The 19092-nt window shown below is 35.6% G+C and overlaps 1 non-coding gene across 1 annotated transcript; it reads left to right on the top strand.

Annotated features, from left to right (window-relative positions):
• Positions 1–2808: 2808 nt before the first annotated feature.
• Positions 2809–2915, top strand: LOC131147079 (small nucleolar RNA R71). The gene has a single exon (XR_009134605.1). It is a non-coding gene; the product is annotated as a small nucleolar RNA R71 (small nucleolar RNA).
• The last annotated feature ends 16177 nt before the right edge of the window (positions 2916–19092 follow it).

The following is a 19092-nucleotide window of genomic DNA, read 5'->3' as shown; positions in this document are numbered from 1 at the left end:
TCTATGGTTTCATTTTTAGCTCTATCAACTTCAATTCCTTTATATGACACTCTATGGCCAAGCACGATCCCTTCTTGAACCATGAAATGACACTTCTCCCAATTTATGACTAGATTTTTATCTTCACATCTCTACAAAACAAGAGCCAAATTATGCAAAAAATGATCAAAAGATGTACCAAAAACTGAAAAGTCATCCATGAAAATTTCCATTATCTCTTCCACTATATCAAAAAAATAGCCATCAAGCAACATTGAAATGTCGTTGGTGCATTACACAATCCAAAGGGCATCTTCCTAAACGAAAATGTTCCATAAGGGCATGTGAATGTAGTTTTCTCCTGATCTTCGAGGGCTATGGCAATTTTGTTATACCCTGAATAACCATCAAAGAAGCAATAATAGGAATATCTGGCCAATCGATCTAGCATTTGATCAATGAGGGGACGTGGAAAGTGATCCTTGCTTGTTGCTTTATTTAGCTTGCGGTAATCCATACATACACACCACCCCATGATTGCTCTTGTAGGAATAAACTTATTGTTGTCATTTTTCACCACCATCATTCCACCTTTCTTTGGCACAACCTACATGGGTCTTACCCATGAGCTATCTGAAATAGTGTAAATAATTCCTTTATTAAGGAGTCTCAAAATTTTAGCTCTCACAACTTCCTTCATTGCTAGATTTAATCTTCTTTGGTGCTCGATCAACGGTTTGTAAAGTTCCTCCATTAAAATCTTGTGCATGCAAATTGAAGGACTTATACATTTTATGTCAGAAATTGTCCATCCCAAGGCTGTTCTATGCTCCCTTAACACACGTAGCGGCTTTTCCTCTTCTTCGGATGTGAGTGATGCCACGATAATCACTGGAAAGGAGTCACTATCCCCTAAGAATGCATAGCAAAGATGATTAAGTAATTGCTTCAACTCTAAAGTTGTAGTTTGCTGCATTTTTTCTTTAGAAATTCCATAATCCATCTTCGCTACCATAGGTTCTATCCTCCCCACTTCATTGCTAAGTGTTGTACTATGCTGCAAGGCTACTAAGGCAAATACATAGTGGAGAAATTCCTCACTAAAAAATAATAAATCAGATTCACAAATAGTAGAATTATTAAAATCATAAGCATGAGATAGAGTGGTGATACATCGTTCTAGATGATCTGCTAGTACAACTTCTTGAAAGGCTATACATTGCTGAGTGACATATACCCGAAAACAAGTGCTTGGATCTTCAGGGAATCTCATGGCTTGGTAGATGTTGAACATGACCTCTTCCTTATTTACTCTCAATGTTAGCTCACTCTTTTGAACATCAATTAAAGCCCTTTCTAGTGGGCAAGAATGGTTGGCCAAGAATTAGTGGGACTTCTTGGTCTTCCTCCATATCTAACACCACAAAATCAGTAGGAGAAATGAATTTTTCCACCTTCACCAATACGTCTTCTATGATCACACGTGGATACTTGATGGATCGATCGACTAGTTATAAAGAAATGGTTGTTTGTTTCATCTCTCCAAGTCCCAATTTCCTACAAAAAGATAGTGTCATAAGATTAATGCTAGCACCAAGATCACATAAAAATTTATCAAAAAAAGAATTTCCAATAGTGCAAGGCAAAGTGAAACTCCCTGGATCTTTTAATTTTTGAGGCAATTTCTTTTGAAGAATAACACTACACTCTTCAGTAAACTTCACTATTTCGAATTCCTCGAACCTTCTTTTCTTGGAAATGATGCCCTCTAGGAATTTGACATAGTTTGGCATTTGTTCCAAGGTATTTGAAAAAGGAATGTTTATGTGAATTTTCCTAAAAATATCCAAAAACTTAGAAAATTACTTATCTAATTTTTGTTTTTGAAAACGTTGAGGATAAGGAAGTGGAGTAGCGAGAATATGAGGATTTTTAGGAAATGAAATTGTTGGAGGCGTGTTCGTCTCTCTTGGTGTATCATCCACAATCTCGTCATCTTCCCATTTATTCTTGCTTTGGCCATTATTTTCAACTGTAGGGGTGGACATAGTTTCCTTTGCTGGTGATCTCTCAATTTTTCTTTCACTCCTAAATGTGATGGCCTTGCATTGTTCCTTTGGATTCACTTCCGTGTTACTAGGAAAAGTTACTTTTTGTTTGGAATTTATGGTCATGGAAAGTTGCCCAATCTACATTTCAAGATCCTTCATGGCGACTCTCATATTGTTGGAATGAGTCTCAATGTTATCCAACTGTGAATCAGTCTTTTTAAATCTTGCTTTAGTCTCCTCAAAAAATGATACCATGGCTTCCTCAAGTGACAACTTCTTCTCACTTTGTTGACTATCAAGTCCTAGAGGAGGTTGTAGCACATGCCTTGTATTTCCATAAGACAAATTCTTATGATTTCAAAGCCCTGGATGGTAATATTATGGCACAGGATTACCCCAGTAGTTGTAGTTCCGATTGTTGATGTATTGAACCTGTTTTTGACTCGCTTCATTGCTCAAATCTGTCCTACTTGTAGCTGCCACATATTCTGCACCTTGTGGTATCCTTTGGATGGTCAAAGCTGAAATCTGATGGGATAGAGAAGCAACTCGAGCTAGAAGGGTAGCAAACGACTCAAATTCATGAATCCCAGCAACATTCTTAGCCATCGTTCTTTTGGTTGTCCACTGATAGTTATTTGAGGCCATTTCTTCCAAAAGAGAAGTAGCACCCTCAGGTATCTTTGACATCAAAGTTCCTCCAGATGCAGCATCAACTAAAGTTCGAGTTTGCCCATTTAAACCATTATAGAATATCTGAATTTGCAACCAATCCGGAAATCCATGTTGTGGGCAGCATCGAATCAAATCTTTATAGCTTTCCCATGCTTCATAGAGCGATTCAAAATCATGTTGCTTGAATTGAAAAATCTTACTCCTGAGTTGGGTTGTATTTGTAGGTGGAAAGAACTTAGCAAGAAACTTTTCTACCATGTCCTGCCAACTAGTGATACTTCTCGGTTGTAAATATTGCAGCCAACCTCTTGCCTTGCCCCACAAAGAAAAAGGAAACAATCTCAGTTTAATGGTGTCTTCAATAACACCATTATTCTTTATGGTGTCACGAATCTCCAAAAACATCACCAAATGAATATTGGGATCATCCAGTGGTGATCTACTGAATTGGGCTTGTTGCACCATGCTAATCAAAGTGGGTTTGAGCTTAAAATTATTGGCATTAATGGTCTAGCACCTTATACACATAATCCTTCAAGGCGCATGGCTGGACATTCTTTTATCCATTCTCCATGGCTAGTACCTTCTTCTTTCTTAGTGCTCTAAGAGTTCTTTCAATCTTCAGATCAAAAGGAATAATGTCATGGCTTCTAGCATGGCGCATCCAACATAAAAAACACAGTTGAAATAAAAATAAAAATCATATTAAAAAAATAAAAATAAAATTCTAAATTAAAACCAAGATTACTTTGTATAGATATTGACAAAAATAAGAAAAACTCAATCCCTGGTAATGGCACCAAAAACTTGATCGATGCAAAATTGCAAGTGCACAGTATCATAGTTTTATAATAAATTGATGAGAAGAGTATCGTCCTTGGGGATTGGTGAGTTACTTTTTCCAAGTACCAAAATTATACTAATCTTGACTTTATTTAGAAAAGAAATTTAGATTTTTGTATGTGCAAAAATTGAAATAGACTAAATTTAAAGAAAATATTCAAAAGAGAATGAAAATGTTTGCTCAAGTATCAAATTAATGGGAAAGAAAACTTCTAAGAAATATATTTCACCTAGTTTCTCACTATGCTTTACTAATTTAACTAATAGGAATTAATTTTCTCTGTTTGTTAGCAAATCTCAAATTCATCCAAAAGCCTTTTTCGATAGTCAATTGGAAACTATTCTTGTTCATTATTTAACATACGAGTTTGCAAATCAATAAAGCAATAATGCATTATGACCCATGATTTTAATACTACATAGGTTCATACAAGTCTTTCAATCTCTATATTTACCTATGTTGAAATATCCTATATCTATCCTATAATTGCCCCTTTCGGTAGCAAATCACAAGATCAAGATCATTTAATTAATGGTCGGTTACTAAAAAGAAATAAACTCAAAATAAATCAAACAAACTTAGATGAAAATTACTTTAGATTAGCATAGAAAAGAAAGCATAGCTTGAAACCAGATTACAACGTTTCCCAAGAAATAATTAAATTATTTCACGCTGAAAATAAAATCCAACATAAACTAATTCACCATATTTTCTTTTCTCATGGGAATCGAATAGAAATCAACATCACGAGCATCGATGTCGTGCACTGCGAACACCATGAGCACCGTCGTCGTGCGCCACTTTCCTGCTTATCCAAAGATTTTTTCACTCTGCTGCCAGCCCCCAGCTCTCCTGCTACGGCTGCTGTGTGTATATTTTTATCTTTAGCAAAACCTCTAAGAAAGACCCCCTGCTACGACTGCTCCCCTCTTTTCTTTCCACCCTAGCGCAGCCCACCTAAAAAGAACCAAAAGAAAGCCTCCTCTCTCCAATTATCCTCTTGTACGTGTTCCCGAAAGAAGCCTCCTAGAAGTCCCCTTTTTTGGCCTCCTGTGCATGTCTCCCCTAAAAGAATACCTCCCAGCCCCCTAATAATCAAACCCTACCTTTTTCTTTATGCACCTCACCCCTCACTCTCACATTGCATGGTTGGGTCACATCAGATGACCTAACCTCCTTTTTTTTTGTTTTCAATTTCCATGTTGCACAAGCCCATAGACCTTTTAAATTCCAAATACAGCCATCTCTTATTTTCATTTCATGCACTTCGGCCCTACACCAAGAGAAAGACCCAGTGCCACTCTTCTTTTGCATGGCACTATTCATGTGCCTTCCAAATTGAAGCCCACTCACATTTTTGTTTAATTAAAAGCCTAGCACCCGAGGAGCCTTTATCCATGTCCAACCAAGCATGCTTTTTTATTTTGACATTCAATTTCCATCTCACATGTTCAAGCCCATTTATTTTGACTTTTCAAAATTTTTCTTCCTAACTCAAGCCTTCTCTCCTTTTTAACTTGCATGCCCCACGACCACTATTTTTGACTTTTCAAAATTCATCTTTCCAATCTCAAGCCTTCTCTCCTTTTTAACTTGCATGCCCAACACACACACAGAGATATATATATATATATATATATATACACATGTACATTTTTCTTGTTTTTTGATTTTTCTTTAAATGTTCAAAATTGCTCTTTTTTCCAAAATCACATGGCTTCTCATAGGGCCCACACACAACCCAGCTTCAACACAACTCCATACGCATGCCTCATGAGCTCAGGCCCAGCTTCAAACACGGTTACGCTTCACGTCAATCTGAATGCTCTTAACACGGTCACAACGCACGACTTTGGGTCTTTCTTTTCTTCAAATCTGAAATAAAATTAAATGACTATAGTGAAGCCTAAAATCGACAAAAATAAATAAAATTAGACGAAAGTTTAAAGTTAAGAAGTGATAATTTATTCTAATATATGCCAGTCATCAATGAAACTTTCAAAATGACTCCTAATGAATCTATTCAATCTATGAACACTAGATTCACACACATCACAAATTCTTTAAATGTTCTTGGAAAGACTTATCCTACTTATGAGATGACCTGTAACGTACTTAGAGGATTACCTCCAATCTGAGAGCCAAAAGCAAGGAAAGGATAAATGAGTATAGCAAAACAAAGAAATTTACAACTCTTAAAGCTTCAGTGAGTAGCTCTAGTGAGGACAGTGATCATGTTGACCTTATGGGTCATATCCCATTTTGATTATGACAAATCCAAGGTATCTCACTTGTGCATGTTGTACTTAAACAGATATCTCTTTGAGATGACACGAAAAGTCGAGATACTACCTATGCCATGAGGAGCCCAAAGATTACATCACCAAAAATGGATGACATCATGGGAAGCAAAGCATGAAGACAATTCATTTCCATTTGTAATTGCATCTATTTCTTAGACTGTAATAATACATTCATGTGTGATGGGAATGGCTGCTCAACAAAGACCCAATGTTGACCTTAGGGAACACATGTTTTCACGAAAATCCTTTACCTAAGTTATTAAACATTAAAAAGGGTTTTCAAGTAATCTTAAGGCCAAATAGAGGACCAAAACTCAAGTTTTAACTAGGTTCGGCTGACCGACCTAATCATGTACTAAATGACTCATTCGACTACCGACCTTGCCACATGAGGCATTAGCTGTGAAGCCTCGGTTAACCAAACCATTTTTGTATTGAAATGATCAGCCAACCAAAGGTCATCGGGTGACCTGCCTAAATAACTTAAAGGAGCTCTGGCCCACCGAACATACGTAAGTTAGGTTTTCACCTTTGGCTCAGCCAACTGGATATGTTCTTGGCAGACCGATCCTTCAAAATAATTTGAATTTTACTCAGACATTAGCTGACCGGTCCTAATCTCGGTCAACCGACCCTATGGTGTCTTTTTTAGTTTGGACGGTTCATCCAACCGGTGTCTCCACCGGCCGACCGAACCTCTCAGGCTACAGTTGTTCTTAAGTGCTAAACACATTTAAATTTGCACTTAATTTTTTTCAAAATGCCGATTGTGTCCCTAACGGTAATATTTTTGGGGGTTTTATATATACCCTATTCATTAGCTAGATTAGCAACTTGATTAGCAAATATTTTTCTCTCAATTTTTTGTGCTAATCTTAAAAGGTCTACACACATACAAAGCTTAAATTTTCACTCTCTCTCGTATTCTAACTTGCATACTCATTTAGAAAGAGAGCATATTTTCTCACCTTCTTCATTTGCACTTTGTTTGCAACTTGTAGCTAGCTTCCGTGTGTATTACTATGAGCATTACATATTATACTTCAAAGCTTAAACTCTCTCTCATACTTGCATTGTTGAATATTGATTTTTAGAAAGTCTGCTTAAGTTTTTCCCATTGTATTTTATTCATAAATATTGTTTGGGAAAAGCTCTCCTTTGCTTGTGAATCTTTGCATATTTATTGCAAGATTCAAAAGCTTGCATATTGTTTTCAATAAATATCTTTGGCAAGCTTGAAAACCCTAAAATCTCCTTTGCTTCATATTTGAAGAACACTTTTTAGGATATTTGCAAAAGGACCTAAAAACTTTTGATAATACACTTGGTAATATATATTATCTTGAATCAAAGATCTCACTATCTCATATATATATCTATATATATATATATACATACACATATTTTTTTGAGAGTTAACATATAGTCTAACAAGATTTCACTTGAGCTTAATATCCCATCATTATTGAGTGTATTGTGCGTATTGTTGTACATCACCTACTTGTTGTAGAAGCATCTCTTTTGTACACAAATTTGAATACTATTGTAATTCCTGAGGTGTGGTCGGAAGAGGATTACACTGGCCTATAACATGCACTGGATAGTTCAAACCCGGTTAGGAGAACTAGGAGCATCTTTCTAAAGTGTAGTTGTAAAGGTTGGGGTTAGCCCTATAATCTGACTTGAGATTTTTCTCACCCAGTAAGGAGAGGGGGTTGTAATCGGTGTCGCCCCACCCATAAGTGAGCATTAGTGGAATCCTCGGGCTGGTTACCTAGAGGTGGGGATGTAGGCATGATTGTTGAACCCCGATAACATATCTAGAGTCACTTTACTTTATTTCTTTCCATTATTGTGCTTGCTTGATGATCTGTGATTTTTTGGAAAAATATTGGAAGTAAATACTTGTGTATATAAATTTCTTATTCATCTATCTATCAAATTTAATACTTGTTCTAGAGGAATATTGGAACAAAGATCTTGAACACATAATCAAATATCTCTTCAAAAATTTCTCAAAATGAAACACACTAGATATTTGAAAATGATTTGAAAGTATTTAAGCAACCAAAATCAAATACGAACTTCTTAAGATATTGCAATGATTGTGCAATACTCAGAAGCTCAAACGAAGTCTTCTTAGGATAAAATTACCAATAAAGTCTCCTAAGAACACTCGAGGTTTTGCTCTCAAATAAAATAATATCAAACAAGCATAATCTTGAGAGAGCAAACCTTACAGAATAACAACACTTAAATCAAACTTACAAAAGGATTTTTGGCAATATGGCAAGGTAAGAATGAGTTTAGGATATTTGGAAGTAGGAGGGAGTGATTTTGATATTCAGAGAAAAATCTCTAATTGAGTTTGCTAATCTTGTTGCTAATCATTCCAAATGAAGGGGTATATATAGACTTTCCCCTGAGTATGACTGTTAAGGACACATATGGAATTATTATAAAATTTTTAATATTATTTAATTAAATTAACCCAGTTTAAAAATATTAACCGCAGTAAAATATTTGGGGCAACTCGAGAGCACTAGTCGATCGAAGGAAGTTTGGTTGACAGAGTTGCTTTAAGTTCGGTCGACTAGGCTTTAATTGAACTACAAGTTTGGTCAACCGGACATGGAAGTCCAAGGGTGATTTTTTTCATTTGGCATGGTTCGGTTGACTAGGAACCATTTGAACTAGATAGTTCGGTCGACCAGACCGTTGAGTTCCACACGTGGGAACTCGGTCGACCAGGTAGTTGGCATGCAATTTTGGCACGGTCGACTCGATGGTCAATATGTTGACCGCTAGGGAGTTCGGTTGACCGGGTATAAATGAAATAGGTAAGTTCGGTCAACCGGGCCGTGGTCAATTTGTTGACCCGGTCCTGATTCGATCGATCAGAAGGATTTTGTACTAACAAGTACAGTCGACCGAACATTTAATTTTCATACATTTCGGTTCTTTTCAATTTGTGCAAACACCCTATTCAAATGACCATACATATATATGCATGAGTGAGTGTCCTAGGGTCATTTCTAGGTTCTTTTTAGTTTGAACTTACTTATCAATTGATGCAAGTGATGCGTGTGATTATTACAAGCCAAGCCCTATTTACTATTACAAACCCTTTAAATAAAAATGAAATTAAGAAATAGAATACAACCTTTATTGGGTCTTTAGCTTCAATTCCTCTTTGTGCAATCATTATGATATGCCAATTAGAATACCTACACATAACCTCAAGCATGCATCGAATACAATAGGTATTTGTCATTATCAAAACCGGGTGTGACCTATAAGGTCAACATTCTCCCCCTTTTTGATGATGACAAATACATCAAGCAAAAATATGGGTTTAGCCTTAGAATGCTCCCCTAACAATCAGAATTAAATAAAACCTAATTTTAACCCAATAATTTTGCCTCTCTTTATCTCCCCCTTTTGGCAACAACAAAAAGGGCCATAAAAAATACAGCTCTGGGCAATAGGTAAACATTCAATTTTATACATTATAAGTTTTGGAAAATTTTGAAAAATTTCGGCAGAGTGCCATTTGAAAATAGGACTTTCCAAAACAAATCCTGTATAAACAATGACCTTTTTGAGTTTATAAAACCTAGCAATTTATCCACAACTACTCAAACAGTTCCAATATGATCAATGTAATAAAACATAAAGTCCATCATTATCATGTTGTAGATATGAGAAGTATGCATTACAAACAACAATCAATGTTCACAAAATCTAATCCAATAAGAAATATCAACAGTAATATTAATTGCTAAGACTTGTAGAATTTACTTGAAAGCTCCCCCTAAATTTATGAAAACTATGAAATATCTAAGAAGCCTCTATACTATGCAATAGACCTAATTCATGTCTAATTTGTATGAACCTATCTTCAGGAAGTGGTTTAGTGAAGATGTCCGCCCACTGCTCATTGGTGCATACAAACTCAAGCGCAACATCCCCTTTCTGCACATGATCATGAAGGAAGTGATGTCTAATCTCAATGTGTTTAGTTCGTGAATGTGAGATAGGATTTTTAGAGATGTTGATTGCACTAGTGTTATCACATTTAATCGGTACCGTATCATAGTGCAATCCAAAATCCATGAGTTGTTGTTTCGTATAAAGAGTTTGGACACAACAACTACCAGCCACAATATATTTTGTTTTGATTGTGGATAAGGCAACTGAGTTTTGTTTCTTGGAGAACCAATAAATGAGGGATTGTCCTAAATAGTGACAAGTGCCACTAGTACTCTTTCTATCAACCTTACTACCAGCAAAGTTAGCATTAGTATAGCTCACAATCACAAAGGTAGTATGCTTAGGGTACCATAAGCCTATCTCTATAGTTCCACTTAGATACCTAAGGATTTGTTTAATAGCTAATCGAAGGGATTCCTTAGGAGTAGCCTGAAACCTAGCACACATACACACACTAAACATAATATTAGGCCTACTAGCTGTGAGATATAGAAGACTCCCAATCATGCGATGATACAATTTTATGTCAACAGGGATCCCTTGCTCATTTTTGTCAAGTCTAATGGAAGAACTCATAGGGGTGCTAAGAATTTTACAATCTTCCATAATAAATTTCTTTAGCAAGTCCTTGACATATTTATATTGGCATATGAAAGTTCCATATTTAGCTTGTTTAATTTGTAGCCCTAAGAAGAAACTAAGTTCACCCATCATGCTCATTTGAAATTCACTCTACATGCATTTGGCAAACTCATTACACAACTCATCATTAGTTGCTTGAAAAATGATATCGTCCACATAAATTTGAATAAGGAGCATATAATTATTTTTGGATTTGATGAAGAGTGTAGTATCAATTTTCCACAGGTAAACCCATTTTATAGTAGAAAACCACTAAGCCTCTCATACCAAGCTCTAGGAGCTTGTTTCAATCTATACAAGGCCTTTGAGAACCGGTAAACATGATCTAGATATTTATGATTTTCAAAACCGGGTGGTTGTTGTACATATACTTCTTCATTAATATAACCATTTAGAAAAGCGCTTTTAACATCCATTTGAAACAATTTAAAATTTTTAAAAGCGGCATAAGCAAGTAGCATACGAATGGCTTCTAACGTAGCAACATGAGCATATGTTTCATCAAAGTCAATCCCCTTCTCCTAATTATAACCTTGGGCAACTAGTATAGCCTTATTCCTAGTTACTACCCCGTTCTCATCTTTCTTATTTCTATATACCCATTTGGTTCCAATAATTGTATGATCATTAGGTCTAGGAACTAGGGTCCACACTTTGCTTCTTTCAAGTTGATTAAGTTTTTCTTACATGGACATCACCCAAGACTCATCTTCTATAGCTTCTTTAATATTTTTAGGTTCTTCTTGGGACAAGAAAGCAGAATGACTCACTAGGTTTTTCAAGGAGGATCTTGTGGCTACACCACGAGATGGTTCACCTATGATTTGATCTATAGGATGGTTCCTAATAAACTTCCAATCTCTAGGCAACTCCTGAATTTCATTTTCATTATTATTATCTTCAGATGATTTATCATTTACTTCTGAATTTTCACTTGCATTATTTTCAATAGACAATTTATCTAAGCATTTCCTAATATCAATATCATCTTCATCCTTTTTCTTAGAAAAGGGATTAGATTCATCAAACACAACATGGATAGATTCAATGACAGTCAATGTTCTTTTATTGAAAATCTTATATGCTTTACTATTAAGAGCATAGCCTAGAAAAATGCCTTCATCAGATTTAGAGTCAAATTTTCCTAGATGTTCATTATCCCTAAGCACAAAGTGATGAGAATCAACAAGCACCATCAAAGGATCCATTGCATGTTCATGTTGGGTCTATCACTAGAGCGAGTTCCAAAAAGATCAAAGAAGCACTTCATAGGCTGATTCAAGATATTTGGGCTTATTCAAAAATGGGGCACTCCAGGCTTGGCCCAAAGAATGATGAAGGCTTAATAAACTTCATCCAAGTTTTTGATGGAGCTAAGTAATCTCCTTATTAATGGTGTTCTATTCAATTGTTGGATTTGACTTTTTGGCTCTTTGTCTTTACATTTAATTTTTATTTTGTAAGACAACTTAGCTTGCATGGGTTTTTGGTAAGTTGTGAGAGTCATTAATGTGTCTAGTAAGTTGGTATATTTAATGTCCTTGTCTCCCATGTTTGTGTGGGAATTGCTAAGTATTTAATGTCCTTGTCTCCCATGTTTGTGTGGGAATTTCTAAGTGTTTAATATCCTTGTCCCCCATGCTAGCTAGATATATCTCACCATTGCAATAACTAAATTGATTATTGAATAAAAATCAAGAAAAAAGTGAGGATTTGTTTCTTCTTTGATTCTTTAGAGAACTTGTGAACTTATCAAGGATTCTTCCTTGTGACATTCAAATTTTATACCTTCGGTTCATGATTAAGCTATAATCATTGGGGTTTTATTAATTGACGATCTAATCAACACCCTATTCCTGACATAAGAAGTAGTATTTATGGCTTTGAGCCAAAAATATTTAGGTAAGTTATGTTCATTCAGTATAGTTCTACCCATTTCTTGTAATGACCTATTCTTTCTTTCTACCACCCCATTTTGTTGAGGTGTCCTAGGTGCAGAAAAGTTATGTGACATGCTCTTTAAGTCACAATAATTTTCTATCCCCTAATTCTTAAATTCAGTGCCTTTATCACTTCTTATATGAGTTATCTTATATCCCTTTGCATTTTGAATTATCCTACAAAGTTTGGTAAACTGTTCACATAATTCATTTTTATGTGCAAGAAATAACACCCATGTGAACCTAGAAAAGTCATCTACAATTACAAAATATGATTTACCTCCAAGACTTTGCACATAATTAGAACCAAACAAATCCAAGTGAAGCATTTCAAGTGGTCTAGTGGTAGATATGAATTTATTTTTCTTAAAACTATATTTTGTTTGCTTACCCATTTGACATGCATCACAAATTTTATCTTTTACAAATAACATTTTAGGCAAGCCTTTTACTAATTCTTTTCTAACAAGTTTTGACAACAAGTCCATGCTAGCGGGTTCTAAGCGCCTATGCCATAACCAACTAACTTTATTTACAACAGAAAAGCAAGTAACGTGTAGTGAAGCTAAGTTATCAAAAGAAGTAGTATAAACATTTTCATGGAGATCGGCAGTAAAAAGCACTCTGTGATCTGATTTATTTTCAACTATGCATTTATCATTTTCAAATGATACCTTATATCCTTTATCACACAATTGACTTATGCTTAGTAAATTATGCTTCAGTCCATCAACCAATAAAACATTATCAATAGTAAGGGAAGAATCCTTACCAACCTTACCTATACCGATGATGCGTCCTTTGCATTTTCACCTAATGTCACATATCCTCCATCATTGGAAATGATTGATGCGAATTTTCCCTTGTGGCCGGTCATGTGCCATGAGCACCCGCTATCCAGGTACCACCTGTCCTTAGAGGAGGACAATCTCAAATACACCTGCAAAATAGACTAAATAACTGATGCTGGTCCCCAAATTTTTTTTGGTCCACAGGGTTAGTAGCTGGATCACCCTTAACTACCCAAACTTTCCTAATTTTCGCATGCTTGTCCCTAAGTGGACAATCAAATTGAATATGACCCATTTGTTTGCATTTAAAACATTTCATTCTACACTTAGGATCTTTATGAGGGACATGAGATTTTGACTCACGTGTGAAATATCCTAAGTAAAGATTAGGCCATCTAACATTTTCAACACCATTAAAACCTAGACCCTCTTTACTTAAGGAATTCCTTTGGGCACCAAATAGTTTTTCAAAATTGCGTTAGCCCTCGGTGAATTTAAAAATAATTTTGAACCTATCCTCCAATTTCCTCTCAAGTTCAGCAATAGTCACATCTGTTTCTTTTAAAATAGAAGCATGAGAGGTTTTTGCAATACCAAACAATTTTGACCAATTTTCACATTTCCTTTTTCAAATCATCATTTTCTTTGGTAATTTTAATCAACAATTTAGATACACGAATATATTCAAATTGTAATTATCTAAACATAGGCATGTAGTTAGAATCACAATCATCAGATGAATAATAAGTAGATAAGGAACAAAAGGATGATACTTCATCATCATGTGCCATCAAACACATATTAGCAACCTCTAAGTCGTTGCGGTCTGAGTCTGAGTCACTGCTGCTCAATTTATCCCATGAAGTGCTAGCTTTCATGGCTTTCTTCTTTTTCTTAGCCTCCTTTTTCAGTAGTGGGTAGTCTAGTTTGATGTGCCTAACTTTGTTACAATTGTCTAACATGGGAGCATTTGATTTTTCTTTTCTTATGCTAGACTCGCCTTTCTCAGATGTGGACTCCCTATATTTTTTGTATAGCTTTCTAGTCTTAATGAAGAATCTGATAAATTTTCTAGTTAGCATCGTCATATCATCATCAGTGTCAGGTTCGTTGCATTCATTAGATGTGTTAGTGGAGGTTTTTATTGCAGTCATTTTTTCACCCTATTGTGTTCATTGAGTCTTTTATTTATGGCTAATTCATAGGTGATTAGGAAACCTATCGATTCATTTAGAGTCAAGGCCTTAAGGTCTCTACCCTCAACAATGGCTGTAGCCTTGGCTTCCCAAACAGGAGGCAAGCATCTAAGGATCTTCCTAATCATCTCATATGTGGGATAGGTCTTACCTAATGCATGCAGTGAATTTACGATGTGTGTGAATCTAGTGTACATGCTTTGAATGGACTCACCTACATTCATCCTAAAGGCCTCATACTCGCTAGCCAAAATATCTATCCTATTGTCTTTCACATCCCTAGTACCCTCATATGTGACTTCTAACTTATCCCAGATTTCTTTCGTAGTAGAACATGTCATTATTCTATAAATTCATTTACATCAAGACTACAATATAGAATGTTTATAGAAATGGCATTTAAACTAACAACTTTCATATCATCATCATCATATTCTTTCTCAGTCTTAAGAACTCTAGTTGCACCCTCTTTTTTCATAGGGACATAATTTCCCTTAGAGACGATCCTCCACACCTTCCCTTTAGTATTTTAGAGGTAGATGCGCATCCTCTTTTTATAGAAGGAGTAATTAACACCACTGAAAATCGGAGGTCGTGTGGAAGATGGTCTCTCAGGGAATGGGGTCACGAAGCTATGAGCTATATATGATCTTTTGCAAAATAACTACTAGTCTATGCTATGTGGTTCTAATACCAATTGTTAGTTTTACTGTGATCCCAAGAGGAGGGCTAAATTGGTACTTTAAAATTTATACCCTAGGTGAGTATCCTAACAGTAGTATATTCACAACCCAATGGTCAATCTAGTGCAAATAAAGTAAATCAATTCTAATATGTACCAAAAAGTAAATAAAGCAATTTTAATTAACTACGCATGCACCAGAAAGTAGTAAAGGAAAGTGACACGTAGAAATGTTATCGAGGTTTGGCAAATTGCCTACGTCCCCACCTTAGCTAACAGGCACAAGGATTACCACTATATTTGCTCATCTAAAAAGGTGGAGCGAAACCTAAACAAACCAGGTCAATTAGCATAGGGTTGACCTCAACCTTTACAATCAATCCTTACCGGGCTAGATTACCGCCCCTTCAAACCATGCTTGGAAACACTCAGTAATTTCACAACAATGAAATTGGTACAGTAGTTATGCTTTCATGTAAAGCAGGTGTATACCCAATACAATCAATCACATGCACGACCAAATGATATAATAAAGTAACCTCAATGTAGTCTTAGATGTCTACTCTCAAATAATTATATGATCGTTGTAATGAGTGCGTGAGAGTGCAAACAATATGATCTTTGTATCACAAAATATGTTCAATCTAAATGCTCAAAAAAAGATACTAGAAATGCTTCAGATATCTCAACCAGTAGTTTTTCTCAACGTATAAAGCTCAAGAGATGTATAGATTTGGTTTGCAAAAATGATTTGATCTTTGTGTTCAACAAGTAATATTGTGAAAGGAATATTGCAGCAAAGATCTTTAACACATAATCAAATATCTCTTCAAAGATTTCTCAAAATGAAACACACTAGATATTTGAAAATGATTTGAAAGTATTTAAGCAACCAAAATCAAATACGAACTTCTTAAGATATTGCAATGATTGTGCAATACTCAAAAGCTCAAACGAAGTCTTCTTAGGATAGACTTACCAATAAAGTCCCCTAAGAACACTCGAGGTTTTTCTCTTAAATAAAATAATATCAAACAAGCATAGTCTTAAGAGAGCAAACGTTATAGAATAATACATTAAAATAAAACTTACAAAAGGATTTTTGGCAATATGGCAAGGTAAGAATGAGTGTAAGATATCTGGAAGTATGAGAGAGTGATTTTGAAATTAAGAGAAAAATCTCTAATTGAGTTTGCTAATCATTCCAAATGAAGGGGTACATATAGACTTTCCCCTGATGATGACCGTTAAGGACACTTATGGAATTATTATAAAATTTTTAATACTATTTAATTAAATTAACCCCGTTTAAAAATATTAATCGCGGTAAAATATTTGGGGCAACCCGAGAGCACCAATTGACCGAAGGAAGTTTGGTTGACAGAGTTGCTTTAAGTTCGATCGACCAGACATTAATTGAACTACAAGTTCGGTCGACCGGACATGGAATTCCAAGAGCGATTTTTTTCATTTGGCATGGTTCGGTCGACCGAGAACCATTTGAACTAGACAGTTCGGTCGACCGGACCATTGAGTTCCACACATGGGAACTCGGTCAACCTGGTAGTTGGCATGCAATTTTGGCACGGTCGACTCGATGGTCAATATGTTGACTCCTAGGGAGTTCGATCGACCGGGTATAAATGAACTAGGTAAGTTCGGTCGACCAGGCTGTGGTCAATCTGTTGACCCAGTCCCGGTTCGGTCGACTGGGAGGATTTTGTACTAACAAGTATGGTCGACCGAACATGTAATTTTCATATATTTCAGTTCTTTTCAATTTGTGCAAACACCCCATTCAAATGACCATACATATATATATATATATATATATATGAGTAAGTGTCCTAGGGTCATTTATAGGTTCTTTTTAGTTTGAGCTTACTTATCAATTGATGCAAGTGATGCGTGTGATTATTACAAGCCAAGCCTTATTTATTATTACAGACCCTTTAAATAAAAATGAAATTTAAAATAGAATACAACATATATTGGGTCTTCCACTTCAACTCATCTTTATGCCATCATTATGATCTGCCAATTAGAATACCTACACATAGCCTCAAGCATGCATCAAATACAATAGGTATTTGTCATTATCAAAACTGGGCGTGACCTATAAGGTCAACACCCCCCTCTTTGGATTACACCAATTACAAAAATTGGTATCAGAGCCTCGTTGCATTTGACTTAACTATTTTTGTAAAATATCACGATGGCTCAGGTTGGTGTATCCATGTTTAGCGAAGGTCGATCTTGTTCTAAGCCTCCATTGTTTTTTGGTGAAAATTTTACTGTTTGGAAATTAAAAATAAGCATTTTTATAATATCTACTGATTGGAGGGCTTGGAAAGTGATCGAGCAAGGAAACTATATCCCAATGAAAACTGATCAAAATGTAGAGTTTCGTAAGAACTTAAATGAAATAAATGAGCATGACTTAAATTTATTGCAAAAAAATTCGAATGCCATGAATATGCTTTATTGTGCATTAAACGATAACATGCTTAAAGAAATCATGGCATGCCAAAGTGCTAAGGCTATATGGAGAACTTAAGAAAAGGTATGGAGAGACCCAGAAAGAAGAAGAGGTCATTACTCCGAAGGATTCGTGCTTAAAATATTATGAAGGTGAAAATCCATGCTTTATAGCTTTAACTAACGAGGAGGTAACTCCCTCTCCTTCTACTTCATTAAATGTTACATGCAATGTTTACTGTGATATATCTTGTGATACTTCTTGTAGTGAATCTAATAATGATTGCAAGCCAACTTATGAGGAACTTAAAATGGAATAGTTAAGACTCATAAGTCCCTTGTGAAAGTGCATAAACAATATTCTGATTTGAAAAACAAGAATGAGGCTTCACTAGAAGAGCTAGAATTAAAAATTCTTGTTATAAAAGAAAAGGATTTCAAAATCATTAGTTTAGATAACAACAATGCAATGTTGGAAGAAGCCCTGAAACACTTAAGATCCCAAGCTTCTAGTGAAAATAAAAAGGATCTTCATATGTCCAAACTTGAAAACAAAGAAAATACAATAACGAAAGAATTCATAAAATTGCAAGGTATTTGCAAAGGATTAAAAGATCAAAAAAATACTCACACTAAAAAGAGAACTAGAGGATCAAGATAAGGTCATTCATAAATTCACTAGGGGCTATGAAAACTTTGAAAAAATACTAGGCTCACAAAAAAACATGATGCGATCAAGAGTATGAAGAGAAAGAACCTCTATATGGGATATTTTGTAAAAGAATCAAAACACTATGCCAGCTCTTCATCTAGTCCATACATTCACACCACATGTTACCTATGTGAAAGGAAAGGGCACATAAACTTTGATTGTCCCTTCAAAATAAAAGGGGTAAAACCAAAGCAGATTTGGAGAGTCAAAGAAATATTAGGATCTAAACCCCAAGAGAAATGGGTGCCATAAAAAATCCCATCTTTTCTTCCTTAAACTTGAATTAGATCTTCATATGTTTCAGTAAGTGCATGAATCTGTGGAAGAGTATTTTTCAAATAGTTGTGCTTAAAGATTAATAGACAAAGTGTCAAATATTGGCATGTCACCTTGGCTAAACATTTAAAGAATTTGTCAAGATTAGGCTAAATTTGAAAAATTGACTGTGCTCGATCGACCGTTCCTTCACTGGCTTAAAAGCCTCAGTCGACCTACCCACAAATTGTTGGCCTGTTGACCAGTCTCAGGCGCCTGGCCATTCTAGTTCAAAAGTGCTTGGCTAATTGGTATACTAGTTTGATAGACCGAACCTGATCAATAGCCTTCCGAAGAAAGGAATCTGAAGCGTCACAAAGTTTTGGCCGATCGGGCCTATAATTAACTATATTATTCGGGTAACCAGCCTTCGAAATTTGTAAAGTCAATGGAGCTTGACCAATCGATGCCCAACGTCAGCCAACCGAGTAGGAGCAAACCATTCGGCAATTAATGCAGTTCGGTCAACCAAAGGGTTCCCAGTGTGACTG

The sequence above is a fragment of the Malania oleifera genome, chromosome 13 (genome assembly GCF_029873635.1).
Source record: "Malania oleifera isolate guangnan ecotype guangnan chromosome 13, ASM2987363v1, whole genome shotgun sequence".
In the NCBI taxonomy this organism is placed as follows: domain Eukaryota; kingdom Viridiplantae; phylum Streptophyta; class Magnoliopsida; order Santalales; family Ximeniaceae; genus Malania; species Malania oleifera.
Note: the sequence above shows the minus strand (reverse complement) of the source record. Positions and strands in the feature narration are given on the sequence as shown.